The sequence below is a fragment of the Notamacropus eugenii genome, chromosome 7 (assembly GCF_028372415.1).
Source record: "Notamacropus eugenii isolate mMacEug1 chromosome 7, mMacEug1.pri_v2, whole genome shotgun sequence".
Lineage (NCBI taxonomy): Eukaryota > Metazoa > Chordata > Mammalia > Diprotodontia > Macropodidae > Notamacropus > Notamacropus eugenii.
This window is the reverse complement of record NC_092878.1, coordinates 92,035,459-92,057,522: the sequence shown is the minus strand read 5'-3', so window position 1 is coordinate 92,057,522 and position 22,064 is coordinate 92,035,459. Positions and strand designations below refer to the sequence as shown.

The 22,064-nt window shown below is 38.5% G+C and overlaps 1 protein-coding gene across 1 annotated transcript in view; it reads left to right on the top strand.

Moving 5' to 3' along the window:
• GPM6A (glycoprotein M6A) overlaps positions 1 to 22,064 on the top strand; it is a 526,020-nt gene that overhangs the window by 28,659 nt on the left and 475,297 nt on the right. The gene's annotated exons all lie outside the window — the stretch shown is intronic.

The window sequence follows — 22,064 nt, the reverse complement described above, 5'->3', positions numbered from 1 at the left end:
AACTGCACTAATGGGCAGGCAAATCAGCTTAGCTGAAGCAGCAAGGAGAGACAGGTGGTGGCATATACCAGGCAAGCAAATCACCACCCATCATCATCTCAATCACCACCACCCCTCAGATCTGGATTGAGATAACCCACGACTCTGAACCCTAAAGCATTGGGAAGATCGCTGTCCTCCAGACTGCTGGTCCTAATTTAAGCCCAGTCAGTACTTGAAGCATTCATCCTGGGGAGCAATCCCTGAGGAGATGCAGCTTCAACTAATGAAGAACCAGAAAAGCAAGTTTTTGCCACCAAAGACCTTGGCACTGTCAAATGATTCAACATCAGAAACTGAAGAGGTTCCATCGGTGGAACCGATGGTAAAGAAGGGGCAGTATCATCTGTTTTAGTACCTTGGGACTTTTTATCTGATTTGTAGCTGAAAATTTCTATAAATATTATCTCTTCCTAATAGAATGGGACACATACTGTCTATATGATTCTGGGCAAATCATTTAATCTCTAGGCTGTTTTCTATGACAAATTGCAGAGAAATCACTGACATATTAATATGTGAGTTTCTTCACCCAGGTTCCTTACATCAGTGAAATCACAAGCCCTGCCCTTACTCTCTTGACAATGCTGGTACTACAACCACACAAATTGTTGTCCTGGTTCTGCTGCTTTCACTCTGTTAGTTTACAGGAATCATCCCAGGTTTCTCTGAATTTTTTCCTTCACCAGTTGTTACAATGCAATATTCCTTTCCATTCAAATTACATAATTGGCATATGATCTTTTAAGTAACAAAAAAAGTATTTTAGGCACTTAAAATGGGATGTCATTTATTCAAATTAAATTACACGCAATACTTTTTTTTCTTGAAGTATAATAATTCTGTGAAGCAAGTGTTTTTAACCTCTGGGTTCATGAACTTGTTATTTTAAAATTTTCATTTGGCTAACTATTTCAATATAATTGGCTTTCTTTGTAATCCTATGCATTTTATTTTATGAATTTAAAAACATTGTTCTGAGAAGTGATCACAGGTACTAGTAGACTGTCCATAGCACAGAAAAGGTTAAGAACTACTGTGAGTTTAAAACAATATGCTTTGATGTCGAAACATACTTAGAACAAGTTTTAAAGTTTGGCATTTAGATTCAGTGCTATTTTAAAATAATTAAGATACACAGTAATCAGAAATAGCTTTTTTCCAGTATCAGCAAAGGATATAACTTTCAGCCTTTCTTTCTGGGCTCACCCTTCCCTTCTTCCTCATCTCCTCTGCTCTTTTCTTAAGTATCTTATCTAATAGTATTCATAATAGGTTAGCAAAATCCCATAAGACTATTGGATAAGGGTCATAAAAAGAGTTTAGAGGCTTTTCATAGATCATCTAATTCAACATCTCTTATTTTATTCAGAAACCAAGACTCAAAATGCCCAAAATGAGACAGATGTGATAGAATTGACACTTGTTCTCTGGACCATTGATTCCATGATATCACCTGCTTTAAATCTGGCCAATTATCTAATGGAAAGATATTTTGTAATGTTTTTCATTTTTAACTTTTCAATGTAATTCATAACAGAGTAATAAGTAAATAAAGACTTTTAAAGTCCAAGTGTTGTAGCCTGAGTCCTGAATTAGAGCAAAGGCCATGGAGGGAATTGTGGTCTGGGAGGGAGCTGTCCATGGGATGTTCAACACTTGAGAATCAATTTTTATCTTATTCTCTTCAAGGATCATATCAAGTCCTTCTAAGTATTCAGCATCTAGTCATGAAGCTTGGAAGAACTAATCTATTTCTAGAAGTCTAACAAAAAAAAAAGTTTTCTTTTCATCACTTGATCCAAGATTAATTTATTATTGACCTGACTGAATCAGCTGATACTGAAGACCAAATGTTTTTCTTGAAAATTCACTCATTTTATCTCAATGGCTAAATGTTTTTAAAAGTGAATGTTGCCAGAAATGGATAAATATTAGATCCCACTCCAAAAAATGCAGTCAGCTTTTGGATATTTCTATTTTAAACCAAGGCTAGATTTACTTCATACTTTTGGTGCATTAGGTCCAGTAGTAATTAAATCAGTTAATTATCCTAGTATGAAAAATACTTTATACTGATTTTTTTTAATGGTTTGAGGCTTGATAGACTGAACTGATAAGTTTCATGTGGCACTGAATGTAGGGTTTAATATAACATACAGAGTTTATAGAGGGGAAAGGAAGTTATCAACTCTCCCTCCCATCTTGCATCATTTCTTTAAACAAATCCTCACTGGTTTCATTGGCAGTCAGGACACCTGACTTCTGGTTTTGTATCTCTCCTACCAACTAGTTGTGTTTCTTTGGATAAAGCTGATCACCTCTCTGGGTCTCAGTTTCCTTATTTCTAAAATGATGGAGTTGTACTAGATGGTTTCTAAGGTCCCTTTCAGTTCTAACATCCTGTTATTTCATGTGACTAATCTGCTGGGGTGTCTGTGACATATGGGAACATTTTGGGACATCTAGGGACATCTGTTTTTTCCCCAAAGCATATATCCAACTAAAGGCTACAATGTGTGCAGAGTATATGGGTAGGTTCCATGGCCTGAACTACATATGAGAAATGTGAGACTTACAACAGGTTTTGTTTGTTTGTTTGTTGAGGTTGTAGCAACTCCATAGTCTATTCTGAATATAATTATATGTTCTGTTTATTGCGCAGATCTTTGGCCTGGTGAGCATTTTTCATGAATCAACTTGTATTATAAAGTACATGCCTCAGTTTCCTTATCAGTAAAATGAGTTCATTGGACTCAGTGGCATCAAAGGTCACTCCTAGCTTCAAATATATGAATCTATAATCCAAATCATTTTTCACTTTTTGCCTTCATATTAATTATAGGCCTTACCTATCTTTTTCCCTTCTTGGCTTTGCTACCTTGCCTATTAGTATTAGTTTTTGGAAATTCAAAGAAAGGTCAATGTAAACTGAAAGAACTTGGGCATGTCTATACTATCCAATTTTCTAGGAAGGTAGCATAGTAGCATGAATAACAATATAAGGTCTGCCTTAGAGGAATATGCAAATAAATTATTATATAGTTGCTAGAAAGAAAGAGGAAAGGCCCCAGTCAAAAGCTGAAGATCTATGGTCACAGTACCTTTGTTGTACTTTGATATTGTATTTCATGAGTTTAAAAATACTTTGAAAATAAATGACATATACACATGAAAAAAAAAGTTGAAGATCTATCAGAAACCATGATGAGAAGCAGTGTGCCTTACTGATTAGAAGATCTTCCATTAGGGGATTACTGTTATCAACATAGTCATTATTTTGATCAAGGGATAGTTCTCTCTCCCATTCTAGGGCTTAGTCACCTTATCCATGAAAGTATGAATAATGAAGCATCCTATCTACCTCATTAAGTTTTATGTAGATTCCTAAGAATGATGATTTCATAATGCTATTGATTTTAGCCAAAGGCTTTGCAAAACTTATAACTTGAGGAGGCTAAATGTAATCTTTAAAATAAATTATAAAGATCATTATAATAATCATGTGATATAAATATATATTACATGATATTATCATAAAATAAATTATAAAGGATGAAGCAAAGACTAGAGCTTCAGCACTGGAGCAGAAAACATTTTAGAGGAGTGATCGTCCCAATACATCACTTGGTTGTTTTCTTTAGAGTGTCTAAAGGAGTTGCAGCTCTGATTTCCACACTTGTTGCACAAAGAGCATTAGGCAATGGTCAGTGGTTGCTGGCTTCCTAAAATGAACCTTATTTAGGGTGTTACTGAATAGTCATAAACAATAAATGTACTATGTAACAGGTACTTTGCTAAACCCTGAAGATAAAAAAAGACAGTCCTTGTCCTCAAAGAACTCACTAATGAGAGAGTCAGCAGGAAAACAAATGTGTTCAAACAAATTACACATATGATAAATAAGTAAGAAACAGAAGGTACTAGAATTAAGAGAAGTTGGGGAAGAATTCCTGTGGAAGGTGGAATTTTCCTTGGGATTCCAAGGAAATCAGTAGTTGAGATGAAGAAAGATCCTTCCAGGCATGGGGGACAACCAGAGAAAATTTCCAGAGTTGAGACATAAAGTGTTTTGTTCACAGAAGAACCAGGTGGTCAGTGTCACTGGATCAATTGCCAGGAAGAAAAGTTTAAGAAGACTGACAAGGTAGGAGGGGGTTAGGTTATGAGGGATCATCAGAGGATTTTGTATTTTATCTTGGAGATGACAGAGAGTCACTGGATTTATTGATTAGAGGATGGGGAGGTAACATGGTCAGATCTACTTTTTAGAAAAGTCACTTGGGTGGCTGAATAGAGCATGGACAGAGGTTGCGTGAAGCAAGGAGGCCCTCCAGAAGGCTATTGAAATAATCTACACATATGGTGACAAGGGCCTGCACTTGGTAGTGACAGTGTCAGAGGAGAGAAGGTGTGTATTCAAGAGATTAAGCAAAGGTAAAATCAACAGACATTAGTAACAAATTGGATATGAGGGATGAAGGAGGATGAGGAGTCTCAGATGATACCTAAATTGTGAATCTGAGGGACTACAGCGATGGTGTTGGACTCCACAATAAGAGGGAAAGTAGGAGGGGGAAATGACTACAAGGAAAAGATAATGAGCTTTGGACATGTTGAGTTTAAGATTTCTACCAATCTTCCAGTTCAAGTTGTCTGAAAGTTGGAGATTGGAGAGGTTAGCAGAGTGATACCAAGTTAAGACTGATGTGATCACCAATTGATTATGTACATATGCATACACACACACACACACACACACACACACATATGGGGGGGGGGGGCAGGACAGAACTCTGTGAAACACAGTTAAAGTGCCTGATCAGGATGAGGATTTAGCAAAGGAAATTGAGGAGTAGACAGATAAGAGGAGAGTCATGGGAGAGTGGTATCATGAAAACCTAAAGAGAAGAGATTATCAAGGAGCAGAGGGTGATTAACAGTGACAAAGGCTGAGAGGTTGAGGAGAGTAAGGATTTGGAAAAGGACACTGGAGCTGGTAATTAAGAAGTCATTGGTAACTTTGGGGAGAATAGTTTTGGTGGAATAATGCAGTTAGAAGCCAGATTATAAGGGGTTAAGAAGAAAGTGAGAGGGGGGAGTGAAAGAGAGAGAGAGAGAGAGAGAGAGAGAGAGAGAGAGAGAGAGAGAGAGAGAGAGAGAAACAAAGCCACCTATTGTAGATAGGCTTTTCAAAGAGTTTACACACAAAGGACAGAAGTGATATCAGATGATAGCAGGGATCAAATAAGAGATTTTTGAGGATGGGGGAGACATGGGCATGTTTGCAGGAAGTAGAGAATGAGCCAGTAGACAAAGAGATTAGAAATAAGTGATAGAAGAGGAAATCCATTGGAGGACATGGGATAGAATGGGCTAGTCTGAGTAGGTAGTAGGGTTGGTAAGGAGTAAGATTACCTCATTGTGTGGGACAGGGTAAAGGCAGATATAGTGGCAGAAGGCATATGAGTGATATGAGATGAGGTATAGGGGAGAAGGGGAGTTCATGAGGGATGGTCTTAATTCTTTTTGTAAAATATGAGGCAAGGGTGGGGGGAGGAGAGCCATGGGAAATTTGAGGAGGAATGATAAGGTTTGGAAGAGTCACTGTAAAGGGTGGGATAGTGAATTGATTTTGTAGGATTATCTAGCAGCAGTGAGGGCCTGGATTGAGGTTATATAACATAAACTTGCAGTGGATCCAGTAAGACTGTTTGTGTGATGTTTCTCTACCTTTATTCAGGAGCATGTGTGTAGGAGTGAAGGTGGCTGGTGGGAGTGATCTAGGGCTGAAACTTGGCAGGGCACATTTGGCAAAATGATAAGGGGCCTGGAAACTCAAGAGAAGAGGATTGTATAGGGTTGAATTGGTTCACCAAGGGGTCAAGATGGAGAAAATAGGAGTGGCTAGTACAAAGAAGATGGTCTGGGAGAGAATTGAGGTGTCAAGGCATTGGACATCATGGTGTGGAAGATGAGTAGGGTTTATTAATGAAAAAGCAGAAAGAAATGCAGAAGGCCAGTAGATTTTATAAGATTTTCCTCAATCTTAGAGCTTGCTAAAAAATTCTTTGCCGTTTAACATGGAGATTACTTACAAGGTTATGTTTTGGTCCAAGAAGTTGATTTCATCACTGTGATCACCTCACGGAGTGGAAACATCTTTCGTCAATGCAGATTGGAGTTTTATCTGAAACCTAGAGTTTTTAGAGAGTTGTCTGTGTAAACTAAGAAAGTAAATGGCTTCCCATATTTGAATAGCTAGCCTGTGTCTAAGGTAGAGCTGTGAACCTGGGTTCTCCTGACTGTAAGGCATGCTCTCTCTCTGTTTTATGATACTACCTCCAATCCAAGAGGTTTATTGCATGATAATTACATGAATCTTGTCGATCCCCAATCTATATAAAACTATTTTACTTGAAATTTAAATTCACTAGTCATGGAAGTGCTAAAATATATCTGGGAGTACACTTTTTATCTCTGGTGTTCTGACTGAGGAAAAAGATGTAATAAGGCAATATTGATTTCTTCATGGTTGGTCATATCAATCAAAAAGTTTTGTCTCAGTTGCCAGGAGCAATCTCTGTAGATCTCAAAATAATATTTGTGGTTGTCTATAATTTGAATGTCTTTATGAAATTAATTTCCATTACCCACACATGAAAACTAGTCTTAATAGCTTTATAGTTACATTTTACATTGTATTTTGGTGTGTCCTCTTATAATTCCAATCGCTTTGCAATTAAGCAGTTCCATTTGTGATAAATTATTCAAGTTCTTTTAGAGTGCAGTAATTTGATTTGACTATTAATCTCATATTCAAAGGATAAAATATCATTTTAGTGATTTTTTTCCACATATTAAAATCATGTTCACGAATACTAAAGTAGAGAAACAATTCCAGAGTTTTGAGTCAAATTCTTAAATTTATGCACAGAACCTTAATGTCTCATTTATTTAGCATAATTAAGGAATATGAAATATTCCATATTACTTTTCCAAATAATTGAAAACATATATATGTGTTTGTGTGTGTGTGTGTGTGTGTGTGTGTGTGTGTGTGTGTGTGTGTGTGTATAAAATTTCTGTTTGTAGTCCTTCAGTGACAGGGAGCTCACTACTTATCAGGAAAGTCCATTTCATTTTTAGGCAACTTAAATTGCTAGGAAGTTCCTGTTACATTCATAAATCTGCCTCTTTTCAACTCTTACCCACTACTTCTGACTCTATCATCTGAAAACAGTAAATCCTGATTTTGTCTATTTTTTATAGCAATCTTTCTATCAAATTATGCATTTTCCTCCCTTATTAGAATGCAAAGAACTTAACCTTTCCCTTATGATTCTGGATCATTAGCCCAAATGTTAATTTTCAGAGAAGGCTGTAAAAAAAAGCAATGTCCTCTTTGACTTTTGAAATGCATAGGGATATTGGCCCTATTATTAATGATTTCATGCTGCTTTATATATAGATGATCCTTCTGCCGCCTCTTCAGTCTTTTCCAACCTCAAATGCTATATTAATTTTTTTTTTTTTTTTTGCAAATGAGTAGTTATATTCCCATGATTTTCTTGCTAGTAGATCACTTTTAGTTTCCCCCTTTCTTTTAAGCTTGTAATAATAGTGATAATATACCTTAACTAGCCATCATTTTCTGGGTGTAAAGACTCCCTCCACTTACACAGCCTCTTCATTTTTCAAACATCCGGGGTCTATCCTAGGTATTAGAGATATGAAGACAAACAATTCCTACCCTGAAAGAGCTTATATTTTATTAAAGGAGTCATCTTGTGGGTATATGCATACATACATATTAATTTCTTTTGCATGTACTTACATATGTATATTTCTTGTATTGCTTTTATACACACACACACGCATATGCAATTGTACAAAAGAAATACAAGAGGACTTTGGGGGAGAAAACACTAGAAGCTTGGGGAGACTTAGGAAAGGAAGGCCCAATGTTGAAAGTTGCACTTGAACTGAGCTTTGAATGAAACTAATTTCCTCAGCTCTAACTAGGCACATAAAATTTTAAGAATCAAAGATGAGGAGGAAGTGTATTCCAGGCACAAGTATTGCCTGTGCAAAGGCAGAAAAGTGAGAGAAGGAGTGTTGTAGAAGAGGAAAAGAAAGGAGACCAGTTTGGCTGGATCATAGAATCTATAAAGGAGATAATAAAATTGAAAAGTAGGTTAGGATAAGACAGCAGTGGGTTTTATATGCCCAAGAGAGGAGTTTGTTCTAAGAGGTAATGGTACTCAGAACTATGAACTACATTTAAAAGATCCATAATCGAGAATAACTTTTAATATTTAATTATTTAATTTAATATTTTAGCACGCACTCTTGTAGGACTTTCATGCCCTCTCTCCTTGACCTCCCTTGTCTCTTCCTGTGCTGAGCCACATACTTTGGACTCTGCTCTGGCAAAAACCATTACAGGGAGCTTGTTCTAGAAATTAAGACATTTAATTACTCCCTTTGTAAAGGACTGTACTTCATCTATACTCCATCTATACTCCATCTGATGGATGTCTTCTAAGAGATCTCTTATAATAGTAACTTTTAAATGAGATGGCATTCATCCTTCCAGTATTCTAAGGAGCTTCATATAACTCATTTCTGTACCTTCAGAGAAGGCTCTAGTCGCCAATCAGTTCCCTTCCTTACCCTCATTCCACCTTCACCCCCAACATGGTTTTCCTCTCTAGGCAAACTCAGACCTGCCTAAACTTGTTAGAACAAAACAACTTTCCATCCTTTCTCATTGATTTTGTTCCTCTATTCTCTTTCAAAACCATTTATCGTAAAAGTAGGAAATATATGAACAAACAAATAAGTAAATGAATGAATAAATTTAAGTCTATAGGGAGAAGGCAATCAATGGTTAGAATGTCTATGACTGGGAGACAGAAGGTATAATAAGTTCTGGTTAGACCACTTAATAGGTCTGTGATCTGGGGTAAATCATTTAATATCTTTGACTCCCAGCTTCCTCATCTATAATTATGTTCCTCATTAAGATTTTGTTAGATTCAATTGAGATAATCTTGCCAGTGGTGTCAAATTCAAATAGAAATGGATGCTCGAAGGGCCCCTATTTAACTTAGAAAAACTACAACTTAACATTATGTTATATTGTATTTTTTCTTTCTTTTGCTAAGCACTTCCCAATTACATTTTATTCTGATTTAGGCATACTTCAGGAGTTTTGGGTGGGAATTGATCTGTTCAAAGTACTTTGTAAAAAGTAAGGGACCTCACTTATCATTTCAGTCATCATCAGAGCTGTTCCACTCCTATCCATTGTCTACGTGGCTACTAAAAAGATTTGTATAAGGCTGAAGTCTGACCATGTCACTCCTCTGCTCAACAAATTCCCCTCCATCGGTTTTTTTTTTTTTGAATGCAGCCAAATATTCCATTAGGGCTTTTTTTTGACTGTTGTGCCACACTATGGACTCAAATTGAATTTGTGGTCCTGTTGTACCCAGTTCTATTCATGAGATCAGGGAAATTTCTAGCCTTTACTCCTCCCTTCTACACTTTGATGTTTTGAATCTCTATTCAGCTTTTCTGTTGGCCATATCAATGTCACCTAATAATTTGTTAGATGTAATCCATCATTCAGGCAACTAGGTGGCAAAGTGGATAGGGTGCCAGTCCTAGAGTGAGGAAAACTCATCTTTCTGAATTCAAATGTGACCTCAAACACTTACTAGTTGTGTGACCCTGGGCAAATCATTTAACTGTGTTTTCCTCAGTTCCTCATCTGTAAAATGAGCAGAAGAAGGAAATGGTGAACCACTCCATTATCTTTGCCAAGAAGACTCCAAAATGGAGTCATGAAGAGTTGAACATGACTGAACAAAAAACGAAGTCCATCATTCTAGCCTGTCCAGTACGTAAACTATCCCTCTCAGAAATTTGATCAGAATAAGGTCAAGGGACAGAATCCCATACTACCATTTGGGTAGGGTTATTCAACAAGTTCCAAATCCACCTGTTAATATCAGCCTCCAATTCACATCTCTCCATCTTGTCCAGTGAGGCAACTGGGCAAGCCTTTATTAAGTGCCTATGGGTCAAGCACTGTCTAGATGCTTGGGATACAATGACAAGAGCAAAATCTTACCTGTCTTCAAGGATCATAGGACTATAGATCTAAAATTTTGCCTCCTTCCTTCCTTCCTTCCTTCCTTCCTTCCTTTCTTCCTTTCTTCCTTGTTTCCTTCCTTCCTTCCCTCCTTCCTTCTTTCCTTCCTTCCTTGTTTCCTTCCTTCCTTCCTTTCTCATGTCTTAAATTGATTTTAACATAGAAGCCAGTCCAGAGGCTTACTACTGGGGATTTTCCTAGAATTTGGAAACAAAATTCCCTGAACAAAGGACAACCTCTTTCTTCAGTTTGGCTTTTGAATTAAGAAGAATTAAGATTTAAGGACTCATGATAGACTAACCTCATTTTAAATATTGGAAATATAAATCAAATTGTTATTTGAAAGGGAATGAAGTGTGGCTCCTATGAGCTAGGTTCAGGGAGAGCAGAGTAATGAGTAGTAGCTAATACTTACCTAGAGCTTTACATATATTACCTTAATTTAATTCTTATAATGACTTTGTGAAGTAAGTGTTATTATTACCCCATTTTATAGACAAGGAAGCTAAGACTCAGAGGTTAGGTGAATTATCCAAGGTTACATTACTAGGAAGTATATAGGATTTGATCAAAGGTCTTCTTGATGGCAAAGCTAGCATTGTCTCAGCTATACCATATTGCCTCTCAACTAACATTAACTGCCATCAGGACTGGAATTTCTGAAGTATAGAAGCCCCAAAACTGTCCTTTGAAGTCTTTTCTAACTACCTTTAACTTTTCTTACCATATAACTTTCTTCTAAAGTAAGGTTTCTTAATCTGAGGGTGAGGTAAACTTTTAAAAAAATATTTTGATAAATACGTCAATATTATTGGTGTCCTTTGTTATCCTAGGCATTTCATTTTCTGTATTTAAAAGACACAAGGGTCCAGGATCTCCATAAAGGTTAAGAACCCCTGATGGAAGGGAGACTCCTCTTTAGGTATAGTCATTCACTCCATGACAGACCTCTCCCAGTAGAATGCATGCCCGGTAGAACAACTGCTAAACTCTGATCATTATAACATGTTGAGGTTCTATGCCCATCAATGAATAAATCAAGCATTTACTGTGCATCAAGTACCAGGGGATATAGATATAAAAGTGAAGCATTCCTTGATCTCACATAACTTAGATTCTACCTTCTCCACTCTACCCTTGTCTCATGGTAAACTGCCCTTCCCATATAATCATAAAGAGGTCTTTGTCATATTCCAGAAGCCCCAGTCTTCTTATCAGTTCCATCTTGAACCAGCAGGCCAGGAAAATGGGGTTATCACATTGTAACTACCAGTCCTGGTCATCCTAGTATGGACACAGCCTGGGAGATGGATATCTCTGGCTGCTAGCATCTTCTTTAGGAAAAAAAAAATCAGCAAAACCAATCAAACCATTGAAAAAAAATATGGCCTTATATCCAATGTTCTTCACTTGTGGTCCACCTCTGTCTCTGCAAAGGAGTGCACGAAGATATCTTTTCATATCTCTTTCTTGGGACCAAGCTTGTTCCTGATAATTTTAAACAGCTCTGTTTAGATTGTTTTTTGGTGGTTGATCTTGACTTGTCGCATTCTTTCTAGTCTGGAGCTCTCTTCCTGTGCCCCTGGTTATCTGTCAGGTACTAGCCAACCCAGACTGACATATTTCAGGGTCAAGGTTATATTGCTAAATGGGGCTTTAAGCACTTATTACAAAATCACACCCTAAACCACTTGTTACCACTTCAAGATTATTGAAAGGTGGTGGTACTTGCTGACATCGGGTAGAAGTAAGTTTCTTCTCTGTCAAGAGACCCAGAATGATTGTAGTTACATCTTGTTTGAATGAAGATGCCCCCAAGCATCCAGAAACTTGGTCTTAAATTTTCAATAGGTGTCCAAGCTGAGTTTACTTCCTCTGTCAAAGAAATTGCACATTCCAGGGCAGCCCTTCCTGAATTCTCTGGTCTGACCCGTAGTCTTACTGGCAGAGCTGAATCAGGAAGAGGTAAGGTGTATCTGGCTCATGACCCTTCTCTCTGCATCCCCCTCCCCTCCATGCACACACATCAGTGCAAGAGTGAGGAATGTGTATAGTGCTCATTCTCCTGGAAGTTAGGTTGAGTTAACTAAACAGTGAGTGTGTGCCAATACTTTTTGTTTCCTTCCTGCTGATCTGTTCATGACCTGTCTGGTTTCCCATTCATTTCAACTGCTTGGATTTGGGTACTCCAGGGAAAACCAGGTACTGGAACTGACTTTGGTTTGTGTTGGCTTAGATCCTATCTGACCCCATCCCTGTTTCTCTAGGAGGAATTACCCGCCCTTCAGTCCCAACCATTTTCTTAATCATTAGCATATGTCACTAATATTTTCCAAATCATCTTGGTTGGGTAAGACATTTCCTACTGAACAAGACACCCATACCCAATTTGTTGTAAAACTTTGTGACTGTGTTTTAATGCTAGCCCTTTAAAGATGGACAGTGATATGGTAGTTGGCTCAGCCAAGGTTGGGAATACTCCCACTAGAGTCATAATATAGAAAGGAAGCCACTGTAATGGGAATAGTCCACTCTTGTTGAGACACTCTTTTGCAAGTAGAAGCAGCTAGAAAGTGAAGTGGGCCTGGGATCAGGAAGACTTGAGTTCAAATTCAGCCTTAAGCACTTAGCTGTGTGACTCTGGACAAGTTACTAAACCTCTGTTTGCCTCAGCTTCCTCAACTTTAAAGTTAATAACAGCACCTAAGTTACAGGGTTGTTGTGAGGATGAAATGAGATATTTGTAAAGTCTTAGCACAGTGCCTGGCATATAGTAGGTGCTTTATAAATGCTTATTTCCTTCCCCAGTCATAATTTTCCATTCCATAAGTCTAAGAACCATTAGATACCAGGCCTTCTAGAATGATGAAGAAAGGAAGGTGTGGTTTCCATTAGATGTCAGTGTAATGCTGAAGATCTACAGAACCATTGTGCTGACCTCATTGTTGTATGCCTGTGAAACATGAACAGTCTACCACCACCATGCCAGAAAACTGAATCGCTTCCATCTGAACTATCTTGGGAAGATTCTGAGGGATTACCTGGCAGTATAAGGTACCAGACTCTGAAATCCTTGCTTGAGCTGAACTGCCAAGCATTTACACTATGCTTCAGAGACTGCAACACTGAAGGACTGGCCACATTGTTCGAATGCAAAATATACTCTTGCCAAAAAGACTATTTTATGGAGAACTCACATGGGGCAGGCAATCACATGGTGGTCAGAAGAACTGATACAAGGACACTCTCTAGGTCTCTCTTAAGAACTTTGGATTTGATTGTGTGACAGGGCAGACGCTGGCACAGGACTGCTCAGCACGGTGTGCCCACATCAGAAAGGGTGCTGTGCTCTAATGAGCAAAGCAGATTTGAGACAGCACAAAGGAAACATAGGATGTGCAAATTTGGAGTATCTACCCCAAATGTTCACATGGACTATCTGTGCCCAATCTGTGGTAGAGCTTGAATTGGTCTGATCAGTCACAGTAGGACACATTGAAACTTGACTTTATCATGGTGATGTCATTTTGGTCCTCTTCAAAAAGGAAGAACAACCAACCAACCAACCCACAACCAACCAACCAGTGTAATGCTAATTAGAGAGTTAAAGATCTTCCCCACCCATTGATGGGCCTGCCCATTAAGAGAAGCTTAATTAGGGGAGGCCCATACCTTTTGTTAATTTCTAATGCTCTGGTTCCCAAGGGTTGTGATGCCCTCTGGCTCTGAAAAGTGTATAAATACTGTGAGGTTAGGTTTTACTTTGGGGCATACTCATTGAAAGTGTTTGTTTGGCCAGAGGAGACGCTGGGCAGTCACTAAGGAGCTCCCTGGCTTTGAAAACCCAGATGCTGGTGCTTTTATCTCTGGTAACTATGTATGTATACTCAGACAGATGGATCTGTATTGATCTGTGATGTGTATATTGCTTATGGTCAGTCAGTTGGAAGCCCTGTCTGTTGACTACTATTTCCTTGCATTTTCTCTCAATTTCAGGTTGCTGACTTTTTACCCTGAACTAAGTGAATGATATATGTGCTTGATTAAAGTAGATTGCTGACCCTCTAAAAGTTGATTTCCTTTTACGAAAGCAGATCTAAGAACCTGTACAGCAGGCCCTCCTGGGTATGCCAGGGTCCTTGCTTTTACAGTCAGTTATATGGGATATCCCAAAAGTCTTAGTTCAATTAAGCATCAACAGCATAAAACCGCGCTAAGATTTTGGGAACACCCTGTATGTGGGTTCTTGAGCATTTCTTTTGTGTGATGGTGCAGAGCCTCAGAAAGTTGACTGATCAGACATGCTTCCAAGGCTGTCTCATAAAAGCCTAATAGGAATGGAGTTGTGTTTCCACCTTCTCTTTTTCTTTTGTTATCACTGTCCTCCTATTTCATCCCGCTTTGTTAGTATCTTTCACAATTCTGCTTTTCCTCATTAAATTGATTTTTACACTTAAATTTATAACTTCCCTGAAAAATGTTCTAAAATTTTACGAAAAAGATTTTAAGTAGAATATAAACTGTTTAAGAGTATGGCTGTTTTTGTTTTTTCCCTTCACATCCTTGGCACATAACCTACAGTGCCTGCCACTTAGTAGGTACTGGATAAATTGTCATTAAGTGAGCCAATAAATTTAATTCCAATTTGATTTTATAGCTAAAACAATAACATTCATTTTGTAGGATGTTATTTTATTCTTTCTTTTGTATAGGAATTGGGGGTGGGATGGGAATGAGGGAAATAAAATCTCAGGGTCAGAGTTCAGTGGACTGGATTCTGGTAACAGCTGATTACTAATATAGCTGAGGAAGGGAGCTTGTGAGAAAATATGCAAGTCTCTTCCCTTTAGGGGAGTAAAGGGGATACTGAAGGAGCCTGTTGTACGCAAAGTGTCTCATTTTTGCAACTACCAGGATCCAGGGGTCATATGGGCTAAAGTGGGAAGTTTATATGTTTCTTAGAAAATGTACATATGGATTTAAATTACTTTTTAAGTTATGGTAGGGTGAGGTGGAATACTGTACCCAACAGTAAAGCATATAGAGCTAGGAATCAATTATCATCTTTGTTCTCTCAGAGTAAATGAAAAGGGGACATTGCCAACATCTATGTAGGACAAGAGTGGAATTGTTTGTAATCAGGGCCAGCTTCCTCAGTTGTAGATTCTCTGTGATCACCCTCTTATGTGCTTCTTAAAAAAAAAATATTGACAAAACTTAAAATAAGACTCAAATTATTATGTTTTCTAGTGTACATAATCCAGTTTTGAGGCAGCACAGATGTGAATATTTATATTTGTATACACTTGAAATTAGTTTTATTTGTAACTCTCTTGCCAGCACAGTAATCCTTTAAAACCAGAATTCCAGGGAGTCATGATAGTAGCAGCTGAATTGGGTTAAAAAAAATTAGCACCTACTGCTTCTTTTTTTTTATAGCCTAGTCAGGGCCTTTTTTATGAGATGAGAATAATGAAACTTATTCAATTATCTTTGTACCATCCCCTCCTCCCCCAGCCCCACCCCCAGTCACAAATGGCATAGATTTAGAGTTGACTTCTTAATTTTGTGTCATGGATGCCTTTGTCATTCTGGTGAAGCCTGTGGATACTTTCTTGGAATAATGTCCTAAAATAATTCAAGGAAATGCTAAATTTCAGTCAAAGGTTTGAGAAAGTAAAGTTTTTTTTTTTCTCATGGCTATTTATGTACCCCCTGAAATCTGATCACACCCCTTGGTCTGTAAATCACTGATTAAGAACCCTTGCTTTAGAGAGTTGCCTTAGGAACAGAGAGGTTAGGTAACTTATTAGCATCACACAGTATCAGGTGAAATTTGCACTCAGAATTTCACAGTTTCAAATCCAACATTCTTTATGTCTCGTGCCTCTAAAAATGCTCTTAATTTTTATTTTATTTGGTTGGGTGAAGTTTAAATGCATTCATTGTTGGAAAACAGCAGTTTGCATTGCTGCTGGTAGAGAGAACTGGGTTAGAATCATGAATTCAGCAGATGATGGGGTCCTCAGGATGAACGTGGCAGTGCCCCGAGTAAGCCCAGCACAGAGCCTTCACTCTGCGCTTGAGGAACAAAAAGTAGGGGGCCTCTGCTAGTTTATCCATAAGACATCTTGGGGGTTTAGAATCTCTCATGTTACTGTAAATTGGTGGTGCCCCTCCATACCACCTCCCTCGGGTCTTATGCTAGACACAGCCCATTCAGGAGAACCCTCTGCCTGTGACTGATGCTGTGAGGATGCTGGCTTCTCTGGGACTCTGACCTCTGTGGAGGTCAGCATCCTCCTGTTCCCTCACTGAGGCCTTTGTGCTGTGTCACTTTCACAGCGTCCCTGGAGAGGGAGGTCTGCCTACTGATCAATGGCGGCATACATCACCCCCCCTCATAACCCCCCAGCACTTGGCTGACTGCCCCTAGTGTCCTTCACTTTAAGCCGTATCAGGTGATATGACTGCTGGTGTTGAGAAAGTCTTGGCTAACTTGAAAAGAGGGGTAGGAAAAAAAAACAAAAACAAACAGTCGGTTTTTCAACTAGTACAATCCTGTTTCTTGGTTGGCCTTGGGATAGGTCTTTTTTTTTTTTTTTGGCCACTCTGTTAAGTGTCCCTTTCTTTTCCTGTGATTTCCTCTCATGCTGGAAAGTGTAAAAACACAGGATTTGAATGCAGGTGCTCTGTCACTTACTACCTGTGTGACCTTGGGTAAGTCACCCCCCTGTAAAATGAAGGAGTCCAACTACATGATCTCCGTGGTCCCTTCCAGTTCTACAGCTATGATCCTGTGATGTCTGTGATAGTATGATCTTTAAAATGGGAATAATAATGCTTTTATTTTTTCATACAGAGACAATTAGGGGACACAACAGATAAGAGTATGGCCAGGAGTCAGGAAGATCTGAGTTCAGATTTGATCTCATACATTTACAAGTTGTTAGGACCCTGGGCAAAGTCTTCTTTCAAAGACTTCTGTCTGCTTCAGTTATCTCAAATAGAAAATAAGGATAATAACAGTGGCCCCCTCATAGCCTTGTTATGGAAGATCAAAGAAAATAATATTTTTAAAGTGTTTAGCATTCTGCCTGGCATAGAGAAGCTGCTTGATAAAAGCTTATTTCATTCTTTCCTTATACTTTATCTCCTAGCAGTGTCGTAAGGAGACTTACAACCTGGTGGCACTCTGACAGATGTCCCAAAAGTCTTACTGCAGGTGTAAGCTTTAATAAGCTTTTCAAGCTCATTAAATTAAAAATAATAACACCTCTAAGAGGTGTTGTTATTATTATTATAGGTATTTCATAGCTGATAGATAAATGAAGAGAAAAATCACCACAGTCCTACTGCCTAACAGTTTTCATTACTCTGTGGTGTTTTATTTTTTTTTTCATTACCATGGTCCCGTTCTAAGCCTTTTGTCCCCTGCCTTATCCTCCCCACCTCCAGCCTCTTTCCCTCTCCAAGTTCTCTTTGTGACTTTGAACACTGTACAGTATTTGGCTGGAAGGCAGCCTCTGTGTCACAGCAACCAGAGAGCGACCTTCAACCTTCAGTTTCCTTCGCTGTTGGAAAGCTCAAGTTTGGTGGGTTTTGTTTTTTTTTCTTAATCCAGCCCTGACACAGAATTTTTTTTATAAGGCTTTTTCCCCCCAGTGAAAAACAATCTTGTTTACTGAAAAGTGGCAGAACACCCTGGCCAAAAAAAAAAAACTGATTTTATTTCCACAGAATTTGCCAGTTCTTTTTGTAGGAAAATCTTTTCTTTGATGATTGGGGGGAAAAAAGGGTGAGAAAGGACACAATGGAGTATTTCAATATGTTTGCATTTCAGGGCACAGGAAGATGTGAAGACCTGTACTGAATTGGCCTCAGAGCAGCAGCATAATGGGCTGTTTGTTGTTTTCTGGTTAACAGCTAACCAGCACAGACTTCATTTACTTCTGTTTCTTGCTGGCCAAAAATACTTGTTTAATGTCAGTAATGGTGATCCTGGGCAAGTCATCTAAGCTTCATTGGGTTTCACTTTCTACATCTGTAGCATCCAAGGGTCAGATGAGATGATTCGAAGGTCTTTTTCCAGTTCGCTGATTCTTACATCACTTATACTAATAACACAATTGAAGGGTTTTGATGCACCTGATACATCTCACTTGAACCTCATAACAGTTCTAAGTAGATACCATAGGGATTATTAAACCTACTTTATAGATGATGAGGCAGCTACATAGCTCAGTGGATAGAGTCCTGGGCCTGAAATCAGGAAGATTCATTTTCATGAGTTCAAATCTGACCTCAACTGCTTTCTAGCTGTGTGACTTGGGTAAGTCACTTAATCCTATTTGCCTCAGTGTCTTTACCTGTAAAATGAGTTGGAGAAGGAAATAGCAAACCATGTCAGTATCTTTGCCAACAAAACCCCAAATAGGGTCGTAAAGAATTGGACATGACTAAAAAAATGACTGAACAACAAAATAGATAAACTGAGGCTGGGCTTAAGTGACTTATTTAACCATGGTCACCGAGCTAGTATGAGAGGCTGGATTTGAATCAAAATACCTTTTTTTTTAAAAATATAAGTCCAATATTATACCTGTAAAATAATGTGAACCTGATATTTTTGAAAAGGAAGTACCCCCATATCACAAGATGAATAATAATTCCTTCTTCCTTATAGATATGGCAAAAGGATTTGTGTATAACTGCTGTATCATAAACAAAATGATATCCACAACTGGTAATTTAGGAGATGAAAAAATATTATTCTGCTTGCCTGCATTTTGTCAGCTTGTTTGGACTAATCAAAGTTTCATAAATAACTTTGCCTTTTTGCTTAGACTCTGGTAGGTATAGAAAATGTATTTATAAATAATAAGATGATTTTATCCTTTTTTTTTGGCATGAAGGTGATATTTCATAATTTCTCCCCTCCTTACGTCTTTAGAATAATAAATTTATTCTTTAGCAAATATCCATTTATCTAGATTCCAAATTCCCTGGAAAGCTTAAGATGGGATTTCCCCCATTTTATATACTTGGCTTATGAGAATGGGACAAATACTAAATATTTGTCTATATGCTAAGTATAAGCCGATGCTGGGGATTTATTTTAAAAAGTGACACCAACCCCAGGTCACAGGAAGAATTGTATAGAATTGGGTCAATTTCTAATAATGATAATGCGAGTTTTAATAATAAGCTTGCATTCATATAATCAGAATGCTTTCCAGTTTATAAAAGAAGTCAATGAACTATATAGACTGAGCTTCAGATTTACAGATTCAATCAATCAGCAAGTACTTATTAAGTATCTTAATATTTAATTATATTATTATTTATAAGTATAATAATTAATAATACTTAATACGTAGAAGGAATACTTTCTATTATTAGAGATAGCTAGATGGCACAGTGCTAGACTTGGAGTCAGGGACACTTGAGTCCAAATCCAACCTCAGATACATGTATTAAGACTGTGACCCTTGGATGAGTCACTTAACCACTGTCTACCTCATTGTTCTCAACTGTAAAATAGGGATAACTGAAGCACCTACTACCCAGAGTTGTGAGGACCAAATGAGATATCTGCAAAGATTTTTTGCAAATCTTAAAGTGCTACATAAATGCTGTAACTATTTTTATTATTGAGGCAAGCATCATATATACACGAGTGTGTGTGTATAAAATATAAAATACATACAAGGTGATTTTAGGAGCTGGTGCTAGTGACTGGGAGGACCAGAGAAAGGCCTCATGTAGAAGGTGATGTTTGAGATGAAATTTGGATGAAACTAGTTTTTCACTTCCGTAGGAATTTATCTGTGCCCCAAATGTGCTGAGGCAGAGCATTCCAGGGAGGAAGAATAGCCTTTGAAAAGGCAGGGGGAGATGGAGTATCCCCCATGAGGGCCAGTAAGAAGGTAATTCTGACTGTACCATAGAGTGGATTCAGAGGAGTAAAGTATAACAAAACTGGAAAAGTAGGTTGGAGCCAGGGGTGACAGGTTTTAAGATGCCAAACAGAGGACTTTTTATGTGAGTCTAGTCACTAGAGAAAGTAGGGAGCCACTGAAATTTCTCAATCAGGGAAGTTGCATGGTTAGATTTGTACTTCAGAAAAATCACTTTGGCAGCTTTGTGTGGAAGATGAGCTGAAAAGAGAGAGACCTGAATCAGAGAGACCCATTAGAAAGCTATTGCAAGTGGTCAGGCAAGAGGACTGGAACTAGAGAGTCAACCATGTTGATGAGAAAGAAGGAATGACTGCGAAAATGGTGGTGGAGGAAGGAACAATCAACTGGGAAGTCTTATTTTATGTGAGATAAGGCAGAGTGAGGAGTCATGGATGACTCTGAGATTGGGAATCCAGATGTGTGGAAGGATGATTGGACACTTGACAGAATAGGGAAGGTCCAAAAAGGACTGGGTTTTTTAGGGGAATACAATGAGTTCAGTTCTGAATATGCTACTAGAGCAAGGGTGTGGAACCTGCGGCCTAGGTCCTCAAGTATAGCCTTTTGACTGAATCCAAACTTCACAGAATAAACCCCCTTAATAAAAGGATTTGTTCTGCAACACATGGACTCAGTCAAAAGGCTGCACACACACCCAAGGACCTAGAAGGTCACATGTGGTTCCCTACCGCTGCTAGAGCATCTATTTTGACATATGCAGCATACAGTTGCTGATGAGGAATTGGAGTTTGACATGTAGCTATGGGAATCATTTGCATAGAGGTGAACTGACCCTGCCAGAGCTAGTGAGAGGACCAAGTGAGAGGGATAGAAGAAAGCTTAGAATAGAACCTTTGGGGATATTCACAGTTGAGAGTGGGGTACACAGAACAATCCAGCAAAGGAGACCAAGGATAGACCAGACAGGTACCAGTATGAACCTGAAGTTCTCTCTCAATCAGAGAAGAAAGGGTAAACTTGGTTTAGGTTGGTTTTAGTGCCAAATATTTCTATTATGTTTAAATTTTTTGAAAATTGATAATTCATCTATGGCAACTAAGCCTTGCTCAGGGTGAATGACTGATTCCCCAGTCTCTTTCATAACAAAGATTATGTGCATGCATATGTGTGTGTGTGGTGGGGGAGGGGGGATGGAGGGAGTGAGGGTGGAAGGCTGGGAGTTGAGTGGAGAGGAAGAAGGGTTTAGACCTATTATTTCTTCGATATAAGGGACTCTTAGTGAGAACATGCCCTCTAATGAGGGGGTCATCATAAATGTGGGTTGGGTGGAAGAGAAAGCTTGAAAGTAACGCCCAAGTTCATAAGGGAAAACAAATTAAGATGACCCCCAATAGACTCTGGCCTCACCAATGACCACGTCCACTGCCTCCCCACCCCTAATACCACCAATCTCCTAATTTACAGCTGAAACATGTGCTGTTGCTTTTTGTCTCAGTGTTTTTCTAAAAATCTCAGCAACTGCTCCAGCAAACCCCATTGGCTTTCTTGGCCTACCAACAGTGAAAGCATTAACTCAGGCTGTATAGGAATGACTGAGAACAAGAGAGCTAACATGTAAAGTTGGCTATGTGATTTCCATATTGTGAATGTTGGAGTCACTTCCTCAAGAACTGACTCTCTCTCACAGTAAGCTTAATACCTGGTGGAAGTGGGAGTTTCAAAGGAATTGGGACCTAATTCATCCATTAAGGCAAGAAAATGGGGCTTTGGATTGCTGGACCGCACCAACTTTGAGCAGCTGGAGGTGCTGGTGGTTTTCTTTTTTAAGTGTAGTGACAAAGTAGTAACATCTCCTATGCTTTTTGGAAAGTTGATAACCAGATTACTTTATTTACCTGAGGACAGGGTGGAGGCCCAGTCAAACTGAAACCCTTATCCAT